The sequence below is a fragment of the Oryctolagus cuniculus genome, chromosome 8 (assembly GCF_051225735.1).
Source record: "Oryctolagus cuniculus isolate XC-2025 breed Fujian yellow rabbit chromosome 8, ASM5122573v1, whole genome shotgun sequence".
Lineage (NCBI taxonomy): Eukaryota > Metazoa > Chordata > Mammalia > Lagomorpha > Leporidae > Oryctolagus > Oryctolagus cuniculus.
In genome coordinates, this window is record NC_142874.1 from 93,450,586 (window position 1) to 93,477,899 (window position 27,314).

The following is a 27,314-nucleotide window of genomic DNA, read 5'->3' on the forward strand; positions in this document are numbered from 1 at the left end:
AGCAGGGAGCTGGATCAGAAAAAGAGCAGCCAGGATGGAACCAGCACTCTGATATGGGATGTAGTCATTCCATGTGGTAGCTTAATCCATTGTGGCACCATGCCCACACTTCCACGAATTTTGTGAAGCCCCATTATATTTCATGATTGAAGAGGCTTTGCATCAAGACAAGCCAAAGGGTCTTCCTTTTACCCATAGAAGACTTATTTGGAGACTGAAGGAAACAAGGAAGTCAGCAACTCTCAAAAGGAAACAGACTATGACATCCCAGATACAAAGAAGACAAAAACAAGCAAATCATTGGGCCAGTGTCGTGGCTCACTAGGCTAATCCTCCACCTGCGGCGCAGCACACCAGGTTCTAGTCCCGGTTGGGGCACCGGATTCTGTCCCAGTTGCTCCTCTTCCAGTCCAGCTCTCTGCTGTGGCCCGGAAGTGCAGTGGAGGATGGCCCAAGGCATTGGGCCCTGCACCCGCATGGGAGACCAGGAGGAAACACCTGGCTCCTGGCTTCGGATCAGCGCGGTGCGCCGGCCATAACGGCCATTTGGGGGGTGAACCAACGGAAAAGGAAGACCTTTCTGTCTTTCACTGTCCACTCTGCCTGTCAAAAAAAAAAAAAAAAAAAAGCAAATCATTGACCCTGGAAAGAACTACATTGACAAGATTCTCATGACATAAATCCCCTTTCTCTCACCTTGACCTTGCCAATATGTACTACCACATCTGAAAAAATCCTCTGTTTATATTAACTATTGCCATTTAACCAATTGCCCCAACATTTAATGGCTTAAAACACCAGTTGATGAGGCTCACTGGGCAGTTCTCTGCTTGTTGTTGGCTGAGACCACAGTCATCTGAGGGCTCAGCTGGGCTGGAACATCCAAGATGGCTCATTCACATGGCTGGCAGTTGATGCTAGTTGTTGGCTGGGAGCTCAACTGCAGCTGCTGTCTGGAACACCAGCCTGTGTCCTGTATCCTGTCCATGTGACTGGAGCTTCTCATAGCATGTCAGCTGGTATCTGAGGGGATGCATCTCCACTGTTTAAGAGGAAGAAAGCCAAAGCTTCCAGCAATCTCTAAGTTTAGGGCTGGAAGACGCACAGTGTCATTTCCACCTCATTCTAATAGTTAAGCCATCCAAGGGCTGGACCAGACTCAAAAGGAAGGGAATTGAGTTAAAATAGAATTGCCAGCCATCTAGAATCACTATCATTATTTTTTTTTTTTTACAGGCAGAGTGGACAGTGAAAGACAGAAAGGTCTTCCTTTTCCGTTGGTTCACCCCGCAAATGGCCGCTACGGCCAGCGCACCGCGCTGATCCGAAGCCAGGAGCCAGGTGTTTCCTCCTGGTCTCCCATGCGGGTGCAGGGCCCAAGGACTTGGGACATCCTCACTGCACTCCCGGGCCACAGCAGAGAGCTGGCCTGGAAGAGGAGCAACCGGGACAGAATCCAGTATCATTCTTGAAGATAAAACATTCATACCATCACTGCTAAGAGTAGAATTAAAAGGTTGGGGTGAGGGGCTGTGGCACATCTTGGCTTTGGGTTCTCTCTAGGGGCCAGCATCTTTTGTATAGGGACCATGAAAAGTAACAGGTAATGCTTATTAACCAGTATTATCAACCGAGTCACAGTGGATATGGTTGCCTAATTGCTGACTTACCGAAGGATAGATCAGAATTGGCAAGTGGAAGAACACATGAGACTAAAAAAGAGTCATGGGGAATGAATGCTCAAAATGAAATACATTCAGGGAAGTAAGTCAGGGGGACCAGGTTCTAGGTCTTTCTTGAATCTATAAGGTACAACTTCATCCATAAAGCGAGATTCATTTGGGAACAAATGAAAACCTTGTGGAATTAACACAGTGCTTAGCAAAATGCTTTCTTAGCGAATATGGAGATAGAATTGTGGACTCGTCCTGCCTGAGGCCTGCACTGCTGGGGAGAGTGGGGTGACAGTGTTCTTCCACAAGAAGCACCGGGGTCAGGCTTCAGTGAACATGTCTGCTTTATTAACGACCGTGTACACTTTTTAAAGGGCAGGCAGAAGGGGCGTAACTAATTCAGCGCAACACTAACTCTACAGGACAGAACCAACACTGGCGCCAATATGCCTCTCCAATCAGCTTGAAGGTCACATAGCTACGGTAGCTTTCCAGGTGGGCCTGGGCAACAATCAGGAGTTTACCTGATTAGTGGGGATGGGGAAAAATGTGCCCGGGGCTCCTGCCACCTGCCAGCAGCCAGACTGTGGGGTCCCTCCCAGGAGGCATGGCACACCATACCCTCTCAATCTCCTGTATGGGCAAGGCAGGCAGCCTCATGGAATCACCAGCGTAGAATATGCAATATGAGTATGCAAATTCAATTTTTGTCACTTAAGTTGTTGTTCCTCTTGTCAACCCCATAAACATGCTTATTATTTTAAAAATTATAATGATTAAAGAATTCTTAAACTACCTGTAAGCAAAATCTGTCTAATGAAAGGAACCAATAGGCATGCTTCTGTTTCTGAATATGAAGGAAGGAAGACAGAAAGAAGTTGAAACTGAGCCAAGAGTGTTTCCTTTTCTGTTTGAACTGATTTACTTTACCTTTCAAATTTATTCCAACTTGAAAACATAAAAATAACTCCTACTATTTCAGACTCATTTAAATGTTTGTATAGATTGCATTAATTAGTTTTAAATATGTCTGAAATTTTCTGCCTTTAAATCTGTTTCTTTTATTTGTCAGAGATTTTCTGGTGGAGCAGTCTCCAATTTTATAATAGAAGGCAACAAGAAAATGAATTTTTATGAGTCAAGAATTGCTTTCATAGGCAATATTTGTTTCCCAGAGAGAGGTTCATCTTCATTCTCCAGCTGACAGTTCATAGCTAATAGCTATACTTTGGAAATACTGTTCAGATCCTACATTAACATTAACAATTTGTGACTCCTTTTTATTGGGGGAGGGCAAGAGATAGAGGCTTTGAAACAATTTCGATAGCTGATACAGAAGTAGACAGGCAGAGTTCCAGGGAGCCGCCGAGGCTATAACTGCCCAGTTCCCACTGACATCAGTATGAGTAATAAAACTAAATCCTCTGGAGATACTTTGAAATTTTAGTCTGCAGTATCTTTGGAAATGTTCCACAGTGAAATTGTATTTCCAATTCCACAGCCAATAGTCACCTAACCAACTCCTTCCCTTTCTCCCAAACATGCAATAACCTCTAACTCTCATCATTTGTAGTGCAGTAATCACTGCAGTTTATATCAACTGTGCATGATAAAGGGTAAGTCAGGCAGCCACTTCTGATTTGCCCGCTTACAGCAGTGCTACAATAGCCCTTCCCCTTGCCTAGTTGAAAAAGGAATCATGCAGAATTTTCATTAAGAGTTCTCAACTCTACCTGAAGAATAGTCAAAAGCAATGATTGGTCATGCTCTACAGGAGTGAGCTGATTCCTAAGACTCAACAAGCAAACCTAACTCTTTCTCATGAGCAGAGAGAGAAGTCATACATACGTTCTCTCTCCTTTTCCTCTCCTTGCTGGCTTTTCACCTTTCACAAAAGGGCTCAAACCACAGCAACCATAAAAGAATATGGCCTATGTGCTTTGAACATTTTGTGTGCTTTTGTGCCTATGTGCTTTTGAACTCTGTGCCTCATCTAATAAGGATGCATTCAGAGCACTTACCCTATAGGGTGATCATAAGGATTAAAGAACTTGAAGTTCTAAGAGAGTGCCTGGCACAGAATAAATTCAATAAGAATAATATGTGCTTTCATATCATTACACAGGGTGTAGACTGATATGCAATGTGGTCTAGACCTGGTCCTCTTCTAACCTGGCAACTTATGCAACACATAAACACACACACACAGTTGCCCATTATATTTCTATAGACATAATATTTTAAAACTTACATCTAGAGAGGCCAACATGTGGCACAACAGGTTAAGCGGCCACTTGTAACACCAATATCCCATGAGTGTGGGTTCAAGTCCTGATGCTCTGTTTATAATCTAGCTTCCTACTAATGCACCTGGGAAGGCAAGGGGAGATAGACAATGTCCCAAGGGATTGGGCCCCTGCAGCCCCCATGTAGAAGATAAGAAGGGAGTTCCTGACTCCTGGCTTCAGCCTGGCCCAAACCTGGCTGATGCAGTCATTGGGGAGTAACCAGTAATCAGCAGACAGACAATAACATATTCTCTCTCTATATATATATATATGTGTGTGTGTGTGTGTGTGTGTGTGTGTGTGTCTCACTCTCTCTTTGTCTCTGTCACTCTGTCATGCTAATAAATAAATCGTTAAAAAAAATACTTATATCCAGGGGCCAGCACTGTGGCATGGTAGTCTAAGCCTTTGCATGTGGCATCGGCATCCCATATGGGTGTGAGTTCGTATCCCGGCTGCTCCTTTTCTGATCCAGCTCTCTGCTGTGGCCTGAGAAAGCAGTCAAAGGTGGCCCAAGTGCTTGGGTCTCTGCATCTGCATGGAAGACCCAGAAGAAGATCTAGCTCCTGGCTTTGGATCAACCCCACTCCAGATGTTGCAGCCTTTTGGAGAGTGAACCAGCAAATGAGAGCCCTTTCTCTCTCTCTCTCTCTTTCTGTAACTCTGCATCTCAAATAAATAAATAAAACCTTTAAAAAAAAGCTTATACCCAGAATTCTAAAGAAGTGAGTAGGGGGGCAGAGCCAAGATGGCGGAATAGTGAGGGCGTACACTGATAGTCCAGGAAAATTTAGTTTAATAAAAGTGGAGTTACGGTAGCCTCAGAAAAAGGATCAGGAAAAAATTGCAGAGGAAATTCTTCCGGATCTAGTGGCTGTGACTTGGAGGACCTACTGGGAGAGCAAGGTCGCCCACCATGTGGAAGCCGAGCCGCGGGAGCTGCAGGGTCTGTGTGCCAGTGCAGGAAGGGAAGTGGATGTCACACAGACACCACCGGGGAGAGCAGGGATGCCCAGGGCTCCGAGTGCACACATCGGCGCTGGAAGGAGAGGTGAGCTCAGTAACCAGAGACATTGGCGGGGAAACGGCGGACAGAATCTAGAGGGAAGCGGGCTTTGAGGCGGGAAAGTTCACCAGACTGACTACAGGAGAGAAGGAAAAAAAAAAGAAAAAAAAAGGGTGGGGAGGGTACTGGTACAAACAAGTTTCTCTCTCTCCGCCAACCTTGCAAAGGCGAGCAAGAGACAAAGAGCAAGCCCCACTCGGGATATACATAACAAAAGGGGAGAGTTAAGGCTACAATTCAGTAGCCTACGCAACCCAGTGGGAGTCCGCAGGAGAAACCCAGCCTGCACAGACTCTTTGGGTAGAAGCCAGAGATTGGAAGCTAAATACCATCAATTCTACTCAGCCTTGCAGTATTACTTACCTCCTGAATAAAAAATAAAATAAAATAAAATAAAATAAAAGAGAGATTTACCATACATAACCTGAGGGTGTCACTTTTGCACACCCATAACAAGGAAGAATCAAGCAGAGCTCTCAGGCCACACCCATCTCAAGCCTCCAAGGCTCCTCCAACAGCAGGCAGTCCACTTAACACAGACATAGTATAAATAAAATAAAAAAAAACTCACAGTGAGAGAAGAAGAATTAACAATGCCAACCAACAAACAAAAAAAATCGAGGGAACAAGATCAATGAGGCCTCCAAATAAACAAAACACCCCAAGCCAAGATTATGAAGATGATGAGATAGAAGATGCAAGATACAGATTTCAAAAAATTTATGATAAGAACATTTAGAAGTTTTCAAAAGCAAATACTTGAACTACAGAAATCCTTATTGGACAGGATTGAAAATCTCTCTCGTGAAAATGAAATTTTAAGGAAGAATTAAAATGAAACACAGAAACTAGTAGAACAGGAAAGTGTGATAGTAGAGAAATCAAAAGGAAATGAAGAGCTCAATATATCAAATGACAAACACATTAGAAAGTCTACAAAACAGAATCAGTAAAACAGAAGAGAGAATATCGGGCTTAGAAGACAGAGCACAGGAAAACATACAGTCAAACCAAAGAAAAGAAGAGAAAATTAGAAATCTGAAAAATATTGTTGGGAATCTACAGGATACCATTTGAAAAACCAGCATTCGAGTTCTAGGAGTTCCTGAAGGCATGGAGAGAGAGAAAGGGTTAGAAGGCCTTTTAGTGAGATACTAGCAGAGAACTTTCCAGGTTTGGAGAAGGACAGAGACATCCTAGTACAGGAAGCTCATAGAACCCCCAGTAAACATGACCAAAAGAGATCCTCACCACAACACGTTGTAATTAAACTCACCACAGTGAAACATAAAGAAAAGATCCTAAAATGTGCAAGAGAGAAACGTCAGATTACTCTCAGAGGATCTCCAATTAGACTCACAGCTGACTTCTCATCAGAAACACTACAGGCTAGGAGGGAATGGCGAGACATAGCCCAGGTAATAAGAGAGAAAAACTGCCAGCCCAGAATATTATATCCTGCCAAGCTCTCATTTGTGAATGAAGGTGAAATAAAGACCTTTCATAGCAAACAGAAATTGAAAGACTTTGCGGCCACTCATCCGGCCCTGCAAAAGATACTTAAAGATGTGCTACACTCAGAAACACAGAAACACGGCCATCAATATGAAAGAAGGTAAAGGAAGAAAACCTACCAGTAAAAGAGCATGGGAAGCTCAAAGCATATACTAGAAAATATCTCCGGGAAAATGGCAGGGCAAAGTCACTATGTATCAATAGTCACATTAAACGTTAATGGACTTAACTCTTCAATTAAAAGACACCGATTGGCTGATTGGCTTAAGGAACAAAACCCAACTATTTGTTGCCTACAAGAAACACATCTCTCTAACAAAGATGCAAGCAGACTGAAAGTGAAAGGCTGGAAAAAGATATTCCATGCCAACAGAAACCAAAAAAAAAAGCAGGTGTAGCCATATTAATATCAGACAAAATAAACTTTAATACAAAAACTGTTAATAGAGACAAAGAGAGGCACTATATAATGATTAAAGGTTCAATTCAACAGGAAGTTGTAACTATTATAAATGTATATGCACCTAATTACAGGGCACCGGTCTATTTAAAAGATATGTTAAGGGACTTAAAGGGAGACTTAGATTCCAATACAATAGTACTGGGGGACTTCAATACTCCACTCTCATAAATAGACAGATCATCCAGACAGAAGATCAACAAGGAAAGAGCAGATTTAATCAACACTATTGCTCAAATGGATCTAACAGATTTCTACAGAACTTTCAATCCTACATCTAAAGACTACATTCTTCTCAGCAGTACATGGAACCTTCTCTAGGATTGATCACATACTAGGCCATAAAGCAAGTCTCAGCAAATTTAAAAGATTTAGAATCACACCATGCAGCTTCTCAGACCACAGCAGAATGAAGTTGGAAATTAGCAACTCAGGAAACACTAGAAAGCATGCAAACACATGGAGACTGAACAACATGCTCCTGAATGAACACTGGGTCATTCAAGAAATCAAAAGAGAAATCAAAAACTTTCTAGAAGTAAATGAGGATAACAACACAACATATCAAAACTTACGGGATATGGCAAAAGCACTATTGAGAGGCAAGTTAATAGCAATAGGTGCCTATATCAAGAAATTGGAACGGTACCAAATAAATGAGCTTTCAGCGCATCTCAAGGACATAGAAAAACTGCAGTAAACCAGACGCAAATCCAGTAGGAGAAGAGAAATAATTAAAATCAGAGAAGAAATCAACAGGATTGAATCAAAAAAAAATTCCAAAAAATCAGCCAAGCGAAGAGCTGCTTTTTTGAAAAAAAAAAAAAAAAACAAAATTGACACCCCATTGGCCCAACTAACTAAAAAAAGAAGAGAAAATACCCAAATCAATAAAATCAGAGATGAAAAAGGAAACATAACAACAGACACCACAGAAATAAAAAGAATCATCAGAAATTACTACAAGGACTTGTATGCCAGCAAACAGGAAAATCTATCAGAAATGGATAGATTCCTGGACACATGCAACCTACCTAAACTGAACCAGGAAGACATCGCAAACCTAAACAGACCCATAACTGAGACAGAAATTGAAACAGTAATAAAGGCCCTCCCAACAAAGAAAAGCCCAGGACCAGATGGATTCACTGCTGAATTCTACCAGACATTTAAAGAAGAACTAATTCCATTTCTTCTCAAACTATTCAGAACAATTGAAAAAGATGGAATCCTCCCAAATTGTATCAATGAAGCCAGCATCACTTTAATCCCTAAGCCAGAGAAAGATGCAGCACTGAAAGAAAATTATAGACCAATATCCCTGATGAACATAGATGCAAAAATCCTCAATAAAATTCTCGCCAATAGAATGCAACAACACATCAGAAAAATCATCCACCCAGACCAAGTGGGATTTATCCCTGGTATGCAGGGATGGTTCAGTGTTCACAAATCAATCAATGTGATTCACCACATTAACAGACTGCAGAAGAAAAACCATATGATTATCTCAATTGATGCAGAAAACATTTGATAAAATTCAACACCCTTTCATGATGAAAACTCTATGCAAATTGGGAATAGAAGGAACATTCCTCAATATAATCAAAGCAATTTATGAAAAACCCACGGTCAGCATCCTATTGAATGGTGAAAAGTTGGAAGCATTTCCACTGAGATCTGGCACCAGACAGGGATGCCCACTCTCACCACTGCTATTTAACATAGTTCTGGAAGTTTTAGCCAGAGCCATCAGACAAGAAAAAGAAATTAAAGGAATACAAATTGAGAAGAAAGAAGTCAACTATCCCGCTTTACAGACGATATGATTCTTTACAGAGGATCCAAAAACTCTACTAAGAGACTATTGGAACTCATAGAGGAGTTTGGCAAAGTGGCAGGATATAAAATCAATGCACAAAAATCAACAGCCTTTGTATACACAGACAATGCCATGGCTGAGAAAGAACTGCTAAGATCAATCCCATTCACGATAGCTACAAAAACAATCAAATACCTTGGGATAAACTTAACCAAGGACGTTCAAGATCTCTAGAATGAGAATTACAAAATCTTAAAGAAAGAAATAGAAGAGGATACCAAAAAATGGAAAAAGTCTTCCATGCTCATGGATTGGAAGAATCAATACCATCAAAATGTCCATTTTCCCAAAAGCAATTTGTAGATTCAATGCAATCCCAATCAGGATACCAAAGGCATTCTTCTCAGATCTAGAAGAAATGATGCTGAAATTCATAAGGAGGCACAAGAGACCTCCAATAGCTAAAGCAATCTTGTACAACAAAAACAAACCAGAGGCATCACAATACCAGATTTCAGGACATACTACAGGGCAGTTGTAATCAAAACAGCATGGTACTGGTACAGAAACAGATGGATAGACCAGTGGAACAGAATTGAAACACCAGAAATCAACCCAAACATCTACAGCCAACTTATATTTGATCAAGGATCTAAAACCAATTCCTCGAGCAAGGACAGTCAATTCAATAAATGGTGCTGGGAAAACTGGATTTCCACAGGCAGAAGCATGAAGCAACACCCCTACCTTACACCTTACACAAAAATCCACTCAACGTGGATTAAGGACCTAAATCTACGACCTGACACCATCAAGTTATTAGAGAACATTGGAGAAACCCTTCAAGATATTGGCACAGGCAAAGAGTTTCTGGAAGAGACCCGGGAGGCACAGGCAGTCAAAGCCAAAATCAACTATTGGGAATGCATCAAATTGAGAAGTTTCTGAACTACAAAAGAAACAGTCAGGAGAGTGAAGAGACAACCGACAGAATGGGAAAATATATTTGCAAACTATGCAACAGATAAAGGGTTAATAACCAGAATCTACAAAGAGATCAAGAAACTCCACAAAAACAAAACAAACAACCCACTTAAGAGATGGTCCAAGGACCTCAATAGATTTTTTCAAAAGAGGAAATCCAAATGGCCAACAGACACACGAAAAAATGTTCAAGATCACTAGCAATCAGGGAAATGCAAATCAAGACCACAATGAGGTTTCACCTCACCCCGGTTAGAATGGCTCACATACAGAAATCTACCAACAACAGATGCTGGTGAGGATGTAGGGGAAAAAGGGACACTAACCCACTGTTGGTGGGAATGCAAACTGGTCAAGCCACCATGGAAGTCAGTTTGGAAATTCCTCAGAAACCTGAAGATAACCCTACCATTCAACCTAGCCATCCCACTCCTTGGAATTTACCCAAGGGAATTTAAATTGGCAAACAAAAAAGCGGTCTGCACCCTAATGTTTATTGCAGCTCAAGTCACAATAGCCAAGACCTGGAACCAACCTAAATGCTCATCAACCGTAGACTGGAAAAAAGAAATTATGGGATATGTACTCTTTAGAATACTATACCGCAGTAAAAAGAAAATGAAATCCGGTCATTTGGAACAAAATGGAAGAATCTGGAACACATCATGCCGAGTGAAATAAGCCAGTCCCAAAGGGACAAATATCATATGTTCTCCCTGATCAGTGACAACTGACTGAACACCAAAAAGGAAACCTGTTGAAGTGAAATGGACACTATGAGAAATGGTGACTTGACCAGCCCTCACCCTGACTGTTGATGAACAACTTAATACATTAATCCTCTTAGTATTTTTTTGTCTGTTCTACTTAATATGACTGGTTTAATTCTGTAATTAATACACAGTTATTCTTAAGTGTTAAAATTTAACTGTGATCCCTGTTAAATATAAGAGTGGGAATAAGAGAGGGAAGAGATGTACAATTCGGGACATGCTCAAGCTGACTTACCTCAAATGGTGGAGTTAGAAACATACCAGGGGATTCCAATTCAATCCCATCAAGGTGGCATGTACCAATGCCATCTCACTAGTCCCAGTGATCAATTTCTGTTCACAATTGATCATAATGAAAGGACTAAGAGTCCAAGGGATCACATAAACAAGTCTAGTGCCTGCTAATACTAACCAATAGAATAAATAAAGGGGAGAGTGATCCAACATGGGAAGCGAGATACACAGCAGACTCATAGAATGGCGGATGTCCTAAACAGCACTCTGGCCTCAGAATCAGCCTTTAAGGCATGCGGATCCGGCTGAAAAGCCCATGAGAGTATTTCAGGCTTGGAAAGCCAAGACACTCTGGCAAAAAAAAAAAAAAAACAAGCAAACAAACAAAAAAGGTCCTAAATGAAAGATCTCTGTGAGTGAGATCCCAGTGGAAAGAACAGGTCTTCAAAGAAGGAGGTACCTTTCTCTGAAGGGAGGAGAGAACCTCCACTTTGACTATGACCTTGTCTAAATAAGATAAGAGTCGGAGAACTCAAAAGGCTTCCATAGCCTTGGAAACTCATGACTGGAGCATAGGGTGATTACTGATGCCATAAACAAGAGTGTCAAATTGTTAAGTCAACAACAGGAGTCACTGTGCACTTACTCCTCATGTAGGATCTCTGTCCTTAATGTGCTGTACATTGAGATTTAATGCTATAACAAGTACTCAAACAGTATTTTTCACTTTGTGTTTCTATGTGGGTGCAAACTGTTGAAATCTTTACTTAATGTATGCTAAACTGATCTTCTGTATATATAGAAAATTGAAAATGAATCTTGATATGAATGGAAGGGGAGAGAGAGTGGGAAAGGGAAGGGTTGCAGGTGGGAGGGAAGTCATCGGGGGGGGGGGGGAGCCAATGTAGTCCATAAGCTGTACTTTGGAAATCTATATTCATTAAATAAAAGTTTAAAAAAAAAGATTAGGAAGGTAATATTATAGCTTGTGTAATCGGCTTCTGCATAGCTCAGCAGTACTCCAGGCTTTGGCTTCTGTAGGCAGCCTGTTATCTCACACCTGTCTATGATAGTAACCCAGGCTTTGAATATGCCCTTGAAAATCAAATAAATTGTAACTAGATGTAGACATAGAATCTAAAGGCAACATAAAATACAAGGTCAATGGTTCTAAGAAAATGGGTAACAGACTTGTTATTGTAAGAAGAAAGAATCATTATGTGACTTATGATGTAAAAATAAAGTTTGGTGCTCAAGAGCTGAGTCATGCCATCAAAAAAAAAAAAAAAGAAGTGAGTAAGGATAACTGAATTAGGGCCATCAATGACTGATAGCATGGTAATATGTAAACACCATATCTGAAAATTAGCTACCTCCAGAGAAGATGACAATGGTGATGTTGGTGGTGATTGTTCACATTTAACAAACAATGTCAATTGTCCAGAAATTGTGCCTTGCAGATTATGTATTGTATCATTTTATATATGCATACATATATGCATATATAAAAAGTACCATAAACCTTCTAAAAATTGCTTTCTATCCTTGGTTTCCATGTCACTACCTTGTCCAAGTTTTTACTTTGTCTACTTTTTATCTTTCTTTTTAGGTAGGTTCCTATTTGTGTCCCTTAACAGAGTGGATTCCTAATACTTTTATTTCAATCTTGGCAGTAAATATATCTCATATGATACTCTTGGTCACAAGTCATCCAATTATTTCAAATTTTTGTATTTCAACATTCATGTTTTCTCTTGCTTGTGATTCAAACAAATCCTAAAATGACCAATCTACTTGATCACAGCTGCCCAAATATTTGTCACATACTAGCACATGGTGATAACACAAAAGACTAAATAATCTTGGAAGAAAATTATAATTAAGTCCCCAGACTATTCTTTTAAATAATGTCATAGAAATCAAAGTGGGGGGGGCAGCATTGTGGTGCCTGCACCGCCTACTTCAACCTGGCTTTCGTAGCTATTTGGGGATTGAATCAGCAATGGAAGATTTTTTCTCTGTGTGTCTCTTCCCCTTTCTCAATCACTTTGCTGTTACAATAAATAAAATGAATAAAATAAATCTAAAAAAGTAAGTCAAAGAGGAATTTTGCTAAAAGTTTTCAACAAGTGGATAAATACTATACTGGGAAATGGGTTTCAAGTACTAGAGAATATATGTCATGTTTTGTGGTTTTGAATCGATAAAAATATCTCTTACCAATGAGATGTTGTAAATTCAATTAAAATATGGCACTAAGATTATTATATAATTTTAACATTACAAAGCCTGATTTTACTGATAGTATGAAGTCAAATAAAACTACACATCTCTTGACATAATTTCTAATATCACTTTACTATACGTTAATTCATTCACTCAGTAATAATTAACACTTTCTATGCACAAAATATTGTGCCTGCCTGATGCTACAGAGGATAAAGAGGTCGGACATGAACTTACCTCTCAAATATCCTCCATACTGGGGAGGCGTTGGTGCTCAACAGATTAAGCTGCTAACTTCAATGCCTGCATACCCTATCAGAGTGCCAGCTCAAATCTCAACTACCCTGCTTCCAATCTGCCTTCCTGCTAATGTATATGTGGGAGGCAGATGATGACCCGATACTTGATCCTTGTCACTCACAAGGGAGACCTTTTGGAGTTCCAATCTCCAGGCTTTGACTTGGTCCAGCCTTGATTGTTGGATGCATTTAGGGGGTTAACCAACAAATGGAATCTCTCCCTCTTTCCTTCATTCTCCTTCTCTCCCTCTTTCTATTTCACTCTGTCCTTGCAATAAATAAATATTTTTTTAAAAAACAGTTCATATTATTCATTTATTCATTCACTTTAATATTTTAACTAATAACAATTTTTAGTTTTTCTCTCTCCCAAATATTAACTTTTTAATCCAAGATCAATATTTTTAATCTTGCTCATTCAATTGCTACTATAAACTGAAAACCAACAAGTCACATGTGTAGGATTTTGTTTTCCTATATTTAATTTTTGTCTATAAAACTCAAGTACTCTTTCCATTCTGAGAAAGCTATATGTCATGACAGTTCACAGGAGTGAGTGATTAGCATTGATCCAGTTGCATTTGCATGAAGTCAATATTAACCACCAAATAGATTTTAAAACCACATAACAAAATGTCAATAAAGTGGATTTTTGTCTATTTTTAAGTTGTGATTTCATGACTTTATAAGTTCATTATTTAGGGGCCTGCACTGTAGCGTAGTGGGTAAAGCAGTGCCTGCATCCCATTTGGGCGCCTGAATGCCTTTGCCTGTGGCATCGGCATCCCATATGGGCGTGAGTTCATATCCTGGCTGCTCCACTTCTGATCCAGCTCCCTGGTATGGCCTGGGAAAGCAGTGGAGGATAGCCCAAGTCTTTGGACCCCTGCACCTGCTTGGGAGACCTGCAGGAATCTCCTGGCTCCTGGCTTTAGATCAGCCCAGTTCTGGCCATTGAGGCCGTTTGGGAAGTGAACCAGAGGATGAAAGACCGACCTCTCTCTCTCTCTCTCTCTCTCCTTCTCTCTCTGTGTAACTGTGACTTAAATAAATAAATCTTTTTTTTTTTTAAAGTCCATTATTTAGACAGCAACCTGCTATTGATTGGTTTCTAATCTCAAAGAAAATGAGAGTTTTTTTTTATTTTCAGAGCCTATGGAGTATGAATATTTTTGATCTAGTAGAATTATTTTCCAAAAAGCCATAGCAGAGAGCCGGATTGGAAGAGGAGCAGCCAGAATACGAACTGGCATCCTTAAGGGATGCCGGCAACACAGGCAGAGGCCTAGCCCACTATGCCATAGCGTCAGCCACCTCATTTACACTTTTAATGATCTCTATAAGAACTTGAAATACATTTAGCCAAGTCTTGGTACTTGTCAAATCCAGGTGTTAGGACAATTTGTGTATTTGATTCTCTTTGATTGTCTTTGTGATTCAAAACACTAGTGATTTTTAAGCTATTCTTTTAAATAACACAAGTGTTAAAATAAGCATGAACATGTAAAGTTGGGTCAAATATAAGGAAGAAAATCAAAACTCTTGTCATCAAGTGGTCTATCAGTCTTATCAAGCTGATGGCACAGTTAAGACTCCAGGAAATAAGTCTACTTTAAAGCAGATCCTAGATGAAGGTATTCATTAACTAGTTCTCAGAGAGGCTAATAGGTTGATTTGAGTCACATAGTGCTAGACTCCACCCATAATGGAAAACAGGAACACTAAAGAGGAACCTGGTCAAAAGTTAATGTACTATCTGGGATCCCCTGACAGGCAAGGCACATATTTAGCTTGCAAAAATACAACTAAATTGAGACCATACCTAGTGATTTTGATAGCATTCCTAATTTCCTCCATAACTTTGTTAAACTATGTAAAACGAAGCATTGTGCCATGTAAGCTCTTAACATGCGAAATTTCACTTTATTCTTATGTCTAGTTTGATATTATTAACTTTTATAGATTAGGGAAGTGAGGCACTATTATCAAATACTGAAGCTAGAGTTTAAACCCAAGGGAAGGGAAAGAGAGAGGAGGAAAAGAAAGAAGAAAGGAAGGAAGGAAGAAAAATAGAGAGAGAGAGAGAGAGAGAAAGAAAGAAAGGAAATCCTCTCAATGTATTTCAGTAAAAAGTTTAAAACATTTAGAGGAGGGAGAAAGCACTCATGTCATCTCAGGCCAATAAAATCTTATTTTTTCCATATCCAGATCTAATGTTGCTACAAATGGAAAAGTTGACTGACAGGGCTTCTCCTGAAAGAATTGTTTAAAATTTTCCTTATGCAAACAATTTTCAAATTTTTCTCAAAGATTTATATATATTTATGTCTTCAAACTGAAAATAGAAAATTAATAAATACAAAATTACCTTAAACCAGAACAAAGCATGTAAATGATTCACTGTAAATTTATATTAACATTCAGTTGGAGAAGAATGAATAATACTGAACATACACAAGTCCAATGAGAAATTTGTTTTTAAAGCTTATGTTTGACTTTCTAGTTTTACAATAAAAAGTAATTTTGAAACTTTTTAAAACAAAAGCAATTTTAAAAGCTTTGGTTGGCTTGCATTCTTATTAATGTCTGCTCTTTTCAACAGGCAAAATGCAATGTAGACCGAAAGTCTGAATGGCTAAGGGTCCTTTGGAAATACAGTCATTTAAGCAGTTCACAAAAAATATGAAAAAAAATTATGTAGAGAATAATTTCTAAATTTAATAGTCAAATCATAAATCAGTTATGATAACTTCATGGAAAACATTTTTAGTTAGGAATATTTTTAATTATGAGAACCTGTAACAATTGCCATAGTTGAGAGTTAGGCATATTTTGTTTTCAACAATTAAAAATAAAAAATCCTATGTGACAAGAACAAATGGTGACTCATAAACCCTGTTTGGTTGCACGCCATGAACCCACCCGCACCTCTGTCAAAAAGACAAGCCAATGAATGCATAAAACAAAATTGAGACCTATATCACTCTCTAGATAACAGAAAATGAAACCGTTTTTTGTGATTCTAGCACATCCTGAGGTAGAACTGAAAAGAATTCTTGGGATTGTCAAAGAAATTATGGGGCTCTATTGACTCAAAGATTTGCTAACTACAAGAAGACCATTACTTTAACGCAGATTTTCAATGTGCTTTCATGAGGGGGAACATATGAATAAGCTGGGGCATCAAAGCAGAATAAATACTGTATTACAAAGGAAGTGTTAGACAAAAGATCAAACTCCTAAAGCAGTTTAAGTTTTTTTAAAAAGCTACAGGATTTTTTAAAATTTTATTTAAAGTATACAAATTCATATATTCCCATATACAGATTCAGGAACAAGTGATAATTTCCATACTACTCTCCCTCCTGCCCACACACTCACCCTTCTTCCTCCTCCTTTTCCTATTCCTGTTCTTATTTTTTAAGATCTATGTTCATACCAGGGGATTCCAATTCAATCCCATCAAGGTGGCATGTACCAATGCCATCTCACTGTTCCAGGTGATCAATTTCAGTTCACAGTTGGTCATGGTGGAGGGACTGGGAGTCAAAGGGAGCACATAGACAAGTCTAGTACCTGCTAATGCTAACCAATGGAGTAAATAAAGGGGAGAGTGATCCAACATGGGAAGTGAGATACTCAGCAGACTCATAGAATGGCAGATGTCCTAAATAGCACTCTGGCCTCAGAATCAGCCCTAAAGGCATTTGGATCTGGCTGAAAAGCTCATGAGAGTATTTCAGGCATGGAAAGCCAAGACACTCTGGCAAAAGATCTCTGTGAGTGAGATCCCAGTGGAAAGAACAGGTCATCAAAGAAGGAGGTACCTTTCTCTGAAGGGAGGAGAGAACCTCCACTTTGACTATGACCTTGTCTAAACAAGATAAGAGTCGGAGAACTCAGAGGGCTTCCATAGCCTTGGAAACTCATGACTGGAGCATAGGGAGATTACTGATGCCATAGACAGGAGTGTCAATTGGTAAAGTCAACAACAGGAGTCACTGTGCACTTACTCCTCATGTAGGATCTCTGTCCTTAATGTGCTGTGCATTGAGATTTAATGCTATAACGAGTACTCAAACAATATATTTCACTTTGTGTTTCTATGGGGGTGCAAACTGTTGAAATCCTTACTTAATGCATACTAAACTGATCCTCTGTTAAAAAAAAAAAAAAAAAGAAAAGAAATTATCAACTCCCAACTTGACTCTCACTGGGATTAAACATGACAATAAGTCTGCTCTGATTTCATCATCATTTAAAAAAAATCATCTATTATTTTTCACTTTATGTTTCTGTGTGGGAGCAAACTGTTGAAATCCATACTTAATGTATACTAAGCTGATCTTCTGTATATTAAGATAATCGAAAATGAATCTTGATGTGAATGGAAGGGGAGAGGGAGTGGGAAAGGGGAGGGTTGTGGGTGGGAGGGACGGTATGGGGGGGAAGCCATTGTAATCCATAAGTCATACTTTGGAAATTTATATTTATTAAATAAAAGTTTAAAAAAAAAAAGATCTATGTTCAGTTAACTTTATACTCACAAGATTAATCCTATACTACGTAATGAGTTAAACAAATACTATGAAGAAAAAACACTGTTCTTTTTATTTTTTTAACTTTTATTTAATAAATACAAATTTCCAAAGCACAGCTTTTGGATTACAGTAGCTTTTACCACCCATAACTTCCTCACACTCGCAACCCTCCCATCTCTCACTCCCTCTCCCATCCCATTCACATCAAGATTCATTTTCAATTATCTTTATATATGGAAGATCAATTTAGTATATAGTAAGTAAAGATTTCAACAGTTTGCACCCACACAGAAACAAAATGTAAAGTACTATTTGAGTACTAATTATAGCATTAATTCACATTGTACAACACATTAAGGACAGAGATCATACATGGGGAGTAAGTGCACAGTGACACCTGTTGTTGACTTAACAAATTGACACTCTTGTTTATGGCATCAGTACTCACCCTAGGCTCTTGTCCAAGGACCTCAATAGATTTTTTCAAAAGAGGAAATCCAAATGGCCAACAGACACACGAAAAAATGTTCAGGATCACTAGCAATCAGAGAAATGCAAATCAAAACCACAATGAGGTTTTGCCTCACCCCAGTTAGAATGGCTTACATACAAAAATCTACCAACAAGAGATGCTGGCGAGGATGTAGGGGAAAAAGGGACACTAACCCACTGTTGGTGGGAATGCAAACTGGTCAAGCCACCATGGAAGTCAGTCTGGAGATTCCTCAGAAACCTGAATATAACCCTACCATACAACCCAGCCATCCCACTCCTTGGAATTTAACCAAAGGAAATTAAATTGGCAAATAAAAGAGTTGTCTTTACTTTATTGCAGTTCAATTCACAATAGCTAAGACAAGAAATCAACTTAAAAGCCTATCAACAGTAGACTGGATAAAGAAATTGTGGGATATGTGCTCTATAGAATACTATACAGCAGTTAAAAAAAATCAAAGCTGGTCATTTGCAACAAAATGGAGGAATCTGGAAAACATCACGCCGAGTGATATAAGCCAGTCCCAAAGGGACAAATATCATATGTTCTCCCTGATCGGTCACAACTAACCAAGCACCTAAAAGGAAACCTGTTGAAGTGAAATGGACACTATGAGAAACAATGACTTGATCAGCCTTTGTCCTGACTGTCAGGGAACAACTTACTACTTTATTCCTTTTAGTATTTTTTGTCCTACTTAATACCATTGGCTGAGCTCTTTAATTAACACACAATTATTCTTAGGTGTTGAAATTTAACTGGAAAGTGATCCCTGTTAAATGCAAGAGTGGTAATACGAGAGGGAGGAGATGTACAGTTTGGGACATGCTCAATTGGACTTACCCTTAATGGTAGAGTTAGAAACGTGCCAGGGGATTCCAATTCAATCTCCTCAAAGTGGCATGTACCAATGCCATCTCACTAGTCCCAGTGATCAGTTTCAGTTCATAATTGATCATAATGATAGGATTAAGTGTCAAAGGGATCACATAAACAAGGCTAGTGTCTGCTAACGCTAACTGATAGAATTAAAAAGGAGAGAACGATCCAACATGGGAAGCGGGATACATAGCAGACTCATAGAATGGCAGATGTCCTAAACAGCACTCTGGCCTCAGAATCAGCCCTCATGGCCTCTGGATCTGGCTACAAAGCCCATGAGAGTATTTCAGGCATGGAAAGCCAAGACGCTCTGGCAAAAAAAAAAGTGACCAAAATGAAAGATCTCTGTGAGTGAGACCCTAGTGGAAAGAACGGGCCATCAAAGAAGGAGGTACCTTTCTCTGAAGGGAGGAGAGAACTTCCACTTTGACTATGGCCTTGTCTAAATAAGATCAGAGTTGGCGAACTCAAGAGGCTTCCATACCCTTGGCAACTCCTGACAAAAACACTGTTCTTTAACAGTAGAGATAAGGGCTATTAAAGATCATCAGTCTCAAAATGTCAATTTCATTTCCATAGATTACCCATCAGGGAAAATATATAATATTTGTCTTTTTTGGAACTGACATATTTCACTAAGAATAAAGGTTTCCAGTTGCACCCATTTTATTGCAAAAAAAAAACAAGATTTCAGGTTTTTTACAGCAGTGTAATATTCCATAGTGTCTATGCTATAATTTCTTATTGAGTCTTCAATGATGGACATCTGGGTTGATTCCATATCCTAGATACTGTGATTTGAGCTGCAACAATCATTGCAGATCATTCTATCGTATGCTTATTTCATTATGCTTGGGTAAATTCCCAGGAGTGGTACTATTGGATCATATGGCATACAGTAGATCTATTTTGAGATTTTTGAGATATCTCCATACTGTCTTCCTCAGTAGCTGCACCAGTGAACATTCCCACCAACAGTCGATTAGGATACCTTTCTCTACATCCTCACCAGCATTTGTTGATTTTTGCATGACAGCCATTCTAACTTGGGTGATGTGAAAACTCATTGTCATTTAGATTTGCATTTCCCTGAAGACTAGTGATCTTGAGCATTTTTTCATGCGTTTGTTGGCCATTAGAATTTCCTCTTTTGAAAAATACCTGTTCAAACCCTTTATGCATTTCTTAACTGGGTAGTTTCTTTTGTTGATGGTGATTTTCCGGAGCTATTTATAGATCCTAGCTGTTAATCCTTTATCAGTTTCATATGTTCCAAATATTTTCTCCCATTCTGTCAGTTGCCTGTTCACTTTGCTGAGTGTTTCTTTTGCAGTACACAAGCTTCTTAGATAATGTAACCATGTTTGTCAATTTTGGCTTTGATTGCCTGTGCTTATGGGCTCTTTTCCAAAAAGTCTTGGCCTATACCAATATCTTACAGAGTTTCCCCAATGTTCTCTAGTAATCTGGTGGTTTCAGGTCTTAGACTTAAGTCTTTGATTCATTTTGAGTGGACTTTTGTGTAAGGTGTAATTTAAGGGTCTTGTTTCATACTTCTGCATCTGGAGCTCCAGCTGTCCCAGTACCATTTGTTGAAGAGGCTGTCTTTGCTCCAGGGATCATTTTAGCTCTTTTGTCAAAGACACAATGGATATAGATGCATGCATTGATTTCTGGAGTTTCTATTTTGTTCCTAGGTCTACAGTCTGTTTTTTTGCCAGTACAAGGCTGTTTTGATTATAACTGCCCTGGGGTATATCTTGAAATCCAGTATTGTGATGTATCTGGCTTTTGTTTTTGTATAAGATTGCTTTAGCTATTTATGATCTCTTGGGTTTCCATATGAATTTCAGCATCATTTTTTTCTGGATCTGAGAAGAATGTCATTGGTATTTTGATTAAAATTGCATTGAATCTCTAAATTGCATTCAGCAGTATGGACATTTTGATGATACTGATTCTTCCAATGCTGGAACAAGGAAGATTATTTTCATTTTTTGTTTCTTCATTTCTTTCTTTAATGCTTTGTAATTTTCACCAGAGATCTTCGACTTCCTTGGGTTAATTTATTACAACATATTTAATTTTTTGTAGCTATTGTGAATGGGATCAATCTTAAAATTTCTTTCTCAGCCTTTGCATTTCCTATGTATACAAAGGCTATTGATTTTTGTGTATTAATTTTATATACTGCCACTTTAACAAACTCTTCTATGAGTTCCAGTATTCTCTTACTGGAGTCTTTTGGTTCCCCTAGTATCATGTCATCTGTAAATATGTATAGTTTGACTTCCTCCTTCCCAATTTGTATCCCTTTGATTTCTTTTTCTTGCCTAATGGTTCTGGCTAAAACTTCCCAGACTATATTGAATAGCAATGGTGAGAGTGAACATCCTTGTCTGGTTCCAGATCATAAGGGCAATGATTCCAACTTTTAGGATGCTAGCTGTGGTTTTGTCATAAATTGCCTTGATTGTTTGGAGGAATGTTTCTTCTTTACTCAGTTTGCTTAAGGTTTTCATCATGAAAGGATGTTGTATGCTTTCTCTGCATCTAGTGAAATAATCATAAAGTTTTTGTTCTTCATTTTCTTAATGTGATGTATCTCATTTATTGATTTACAAATGTTGAACCATCCCTGCATTCCAGGATTGCACCCTCTCATGCAATCACAGAGTTCCCACAGTCTCAAGACATGGGGCTTCCATGGTCACAGGGTGCAGGGGATCCATTCAGATCCACTAGCTTGTTCGATACACAGAGAGGCTGAGACATTCCACAGCCAACTGCCTGTGGATGTTCTGCCAAGGCAATTTGAGTCCTAGAGCCTGTAATATGTTGAGAGGCTGGGGGCACATCATAGTCATACATGGGTGCCCAGCCCCATGTCAATCTTCCCAACCAAACTCAAAGTCATTGCGGAACATGGATTTTTTTCGCTCTGGTAAAATCCCCAGATCAGATTTGTGCACAATACCCGCCAACCTCAACCCTATTTGTTTCACAATTGTCCCTTCTCCCCGCCAATTACTAGGATTGTACAAAAGTCTTTGTACCCAGTACTAATGTCAGAATGGCTCCTTCTCACTGCCCATTGCTGAGTTCACGTACCCCAGTTGCTGTGATTGCCTCAGCTGACAAGATAGTGACTGTCCCTGCCAGTGTACCAGCTAGGTGTACTCAAAAGACCTATAGCAGCTGCAACCTACTTATGTCCATAATGGTGCCATTTGGGAGGTAAGTGGGAGAAGATATGTGCCCCTATTCTTTCCATTTGGGTGAGTTGGTACCTTGTTCCCCTCAGGGCTCTGGGCTGGGCTCAGACTCAGTATATTCCACTAAGCTCTCCCTCCAGCTGTATCACCAGTGGCATGGGTCACTGCAGTCTGATCTCACCTTGCTCTCCAAAGCTAGTACTTTCTCTTGGTCAAGGATACTGGTATCATGTGTTTTTTCCATGCTCACTGCAGCACATCTGTACTTTCCAAACAGATGCACAGCATCTCTTCTCTTCTGAAGAATCTACACTGCAGTTTTCCCTCCAACTCTCCCCTGAGAATGCACTTTTCTTTTTTACTATTTTTCCTTAGCCTAGAGTAGTCTACCCTGTCCCTATTCTGCCATCTTGGAATCCTCCTGTCAACTACATGATGCTTGTAGCTTGTTGGCCACATTCATGAGGAAGAGTTTTCTGCAGAGAACTGCCCCACAACTCACAGAGGAAATAGTAAAAGATAAAAAAGTAAAATTTGATGGAAATTCAGATAAGAGATATCCATCAATGGAGGGGGACGTCAGTATAACCCATAAAAATACTCCACAAATGAAGAATTTGCTCCAAGTATCTGCTGGGATCAAGAGCATGAAGCTATCATTTTCCAGGATGGTCTGCTTTCTTTTCATCTGTCCAGTTCCCCCACATGTTTTGCCCACTCTACCCTGAAGCCCAGCAGAGACAGAAAGTGAAGCCAGTAATTGGGAAAGGAAGTAAATAAGAAAAAAAAAGTTACTAAACACATATTCTTCCCATTAGGCCTGGAACAAGAATAATGAATGGTTATCAAGGAAGCCACTATAGGAAGCAAAAAGCAAATGAGAGTGTTTCTTTAGAGAACTCCAAATAAGTACATCTATTTTAACTCCTTTTCTGTATTTATATATAATGAGTTTTTCATCTTTCAAGTTATCACTTACAAATCTGTTTTATTTCCTGAATCTCTACATGTCAGTAACCAGCTCTATTAGAAATACAGTTCTTATTCTCTATGTGTCAATAGTAACATGATCACAATGAATATCAAAACTGATTTTTGTTTTTATTTTTGGCCAATGCATTAAAGATAAATACAGAAGAGTAAAAATTTGAAGAATCAATCATTACCACATTACTTCACAATCCCATCTTTTCATGCATAAAGATCCCAACTTGAAGAAGGTAACGTGAATAACAAAATCAAATTACTTTATTACCTGCTACATGGAAAAGAAAAGGGATCAAAGACCCCCTTGCATATAAAATTGATAACACCGGTGAGGAATCTCTGTAAAAGTACAGTCTAACAAGTAAAATTTGTGATTTGTCACTAACAATCACTTAATACTATAGCAACTTTGGAAATGTTCTATTTGAGGAGAACCTTAGTTATTATATTATATTATATTTAGTTATTATAAATTCATTGTTATTTAACTTCCAGTTGTAATTTTGGAAGAAAGTTATTTATTGGATTACTTTAATTTTGATGTGATTCAATTTAAATTAGTTCTTCTAAATACAATATTCAGTACTTACAAAGTCATTACATTTTTTTTTAGAAAATGTGAGTGTCCTACAAATGACACTAGAGTCAGTGTCTAAAAGACACTTGAGTAGTCTCTAAAAGAATATTCTGTTCTTACAGTGATGGTGTAGTGATGTTCATCTATTTTCCACTAAACGGATCTTAAACATGCCAGCTCACACAAAACTCATGGACAGTTTAGTCATTCTGGCATTTTTACTGCCTAGATTTGAGTGAAAACTACTCAAAAATCAGTCATTCACTAAGAGCACTAATCTTTGTGAAACACTGGAGTAGTAACACCAGCATTTATATTTGGCCCTCATCCCCCAAACTCTGGGGAGAAGCTAATAGTCCTGCAGAGGACTTGGAGTGACTCTGTGTAAGAAGGCATTCCCTAGCTCATAAGACAAGTATTAGTAAAAGTTTTCTTCTAAACAAGGGAAAGGAATGTATGTTATTCCATTTCTGCTTCTGTGACAAAATATATGAGACCGGGTAATATATTAATAATAGAATAGAAACTGAAAAGTCTAAGATCAAACACCATCAGTTCTGGTATCTGGTGGAAGAGCAGAGAAGCAAAAAGCCCAAATCCTGGGTGAAGCCTGTATAAAAGGTTATAAAGACCTTAACAGCATTCTTGAGGGCTCTGCTTTCATAATCCAGTCACTTCCCCCTCATCTTAACACTGTCACACTGGCAATTGAATTTCATAAGACAGCCTGGGATGGGCAGACGTTCAGACAGTAGCTGAAGGATATACTTTTCGATAAAGGGTAACAGGTGTTTTCTGCCTGGGGGATATTGAGAAAGTATGCTTCGATCGGGGTTCTCACAGTTCATAAAGAAGTTCTGGCAGACTGTAGAAAACCCAGAGAGGGTATATTTGGGGTTTCTTGTGATCCTAATCACATTAACCTAAATCTTCTTCATAAATATCTACAGTGATCAAGAAAACTGCCTTCAACAAAGCACAAACCAAATTTCATCATTTGGTTCCAAGTAAATGTCTTACCATTCTTAATTATTATATGAGTAGGCATCACACATGAGCAATCACATTGCAATCATTTAACAATAACAGAGCTACAAACATGTCTAGTCATTCAAGGCTTAAGACAGCTTGGGTGAGGCCACTCAGAGCCTGCAAAGACAGCACCCACATAAAGATATTATACTCAGGAAATAAATAACATCATTAGGAAAATCACAGTTCTTAATAACATTACTAGAAATTAATATAAATAAGAAACAAATAGCCCATGACCTCTTTGATTCCCATTCTGTAAGATAAATAGACCATTTTTTAAAACATTTAACATTTTCTGGACTAATATCTCCCATGAAAAAACAGCTTAGAATGTAAAGATGATCTCTCTGGTGAAACAGAATGGAGAATGGGCCTTTAGATACATAGACAACCAGGACACCATATTTTCCAGTTGACTCACAGGACCTAGATCCAGACTCTCCAGATTCAAGTGACAACAGAGGTTTAAAAAACACATACAAATTACAAAAACAAGGAAATCCCACACTTAGAGCAGTTTTCAGAAAACAACCTCAAACAGAATTCACACCAACAGAAATAGCACAAGGAAGTAATCTGAAAAGGCTTTAAAACAACTATACTTAGATTCTCATGTGGAAATAATATCTTTGAAATTTAAAGTAGACATTTATATATATATTTTATTTTTTATTTAGTGAATATAAATTTTTAAAGTACCGTTAATGGATTACAATGGCTTCTCCCCCCCCATAATTTCCCTCCCACTCACACCCCTCCCATCTCCCGCTCTCTCTCCCATTCCATTCACATCAAGATTCATTTTTAATTATCTTTATATACAGAAGATCAATTTAGTACATATTAAGTAAAGATTTCATCAGTTTGCACCCACACAGAAACACAAAGTGTAAAATACTGTTTCAGAACTAGTTATAGCATTACTTCACATTGGACAGCACACTAAGGACAGATCCCACATGAGAAGTAAGTACACAGTGACTCCTGTTGTTGACTTAACAATTTGACACTCTTGTTTATGGCATCAGTAATCTCCCTAGGCTCTAGTCATGAGTTGTGAAGGCTATGGAAGGTTTTGAGTTCGCCGACTTCGATCTTATTCTGACAAGGTCATAGTCCAAGTGGAAGTCTCTCCTCCCTTCAGAGAAAGGTACCTCCTTCTTTGATGACCCCGTTCTTTCCATAAAGTAGACATTTTTAATGAATGTAGAGGCACTGAGAATCAGCCTTCACAAATTTTTTTTTATTTTTGTCAAAATAAACAGAACAGATTTCATGTATTTCATAGATAAAATTCAAGGATCATAACCATAATTCTCTCCCTGCTTCTCTCCTCCTTTATTTTTTTTTTCTTTTAAAGATTTGTTTATTTATTTGAAAAGCAGAGTTACAGAGAAGGAGAGAGAGAGAGAGAGAGATCTTTTATCTGCTGATTTATTCCCCAAATGGCTGCAAGGGCCAGAGCTGAGCCCATTCAAAGCCAGGAGCTAGGAGCTTCTTCTGGGTCTCCCACACAGGTACAGGGGCCCAAGGACTAAGGCAATCTTCTACTGTTTTCCCAGGCACATTAGCAGGGAGCTGAATCAGAAGTGGAGCAGCCAGGCCTGAAACTGGCACCCATATGGGATGCCGGCAGTGCAGGCAGTGACTTTACCCATGATACCAAAGTGCCAGCCCCTCTCCTCCTTTTTTCTTTCTTTATTTTTTCTTATTCCTTTTAATTTGATTAATTGTGATAACATCCTTTAAAGTTACTTTATAATCACAGGCTTAATGCACTATTAGTCATAGTGTTTAACAAGGAAAAAGTAGAAAGACCACTTTCCACAGGAAAATAGGAAAGAGCTGAAAACAATAATTAAATAAGATATCAGTTTCATTCTTAGCCAAGCATTCAGCCTTTTTTGTACTGTATGTAATAGCTACCACATATTAGAGAAACCATATGATATTTGTTTTTTGGGGTCTGGGTTACATCAGTAGGAAAATGGTCTTTATTTGCATCTATTCTATTTCAAAAGGCAGAATTCATTCATTTCATGTCTGATTAATATTCTATTGTGTATATATTCAACTGATACCATATCTTAAATATTACAAATTGAGCTGCTGTGAAAATGGGGGGTACACATTAAGTTGGCAGGTACCAATGCCATCTTACTAGTTAAAGTGATCAGTTTAAGTTAATAACTGATCATAATGATAGGATTAAGTGTCAAAGGGATCACATAAATAAGACCA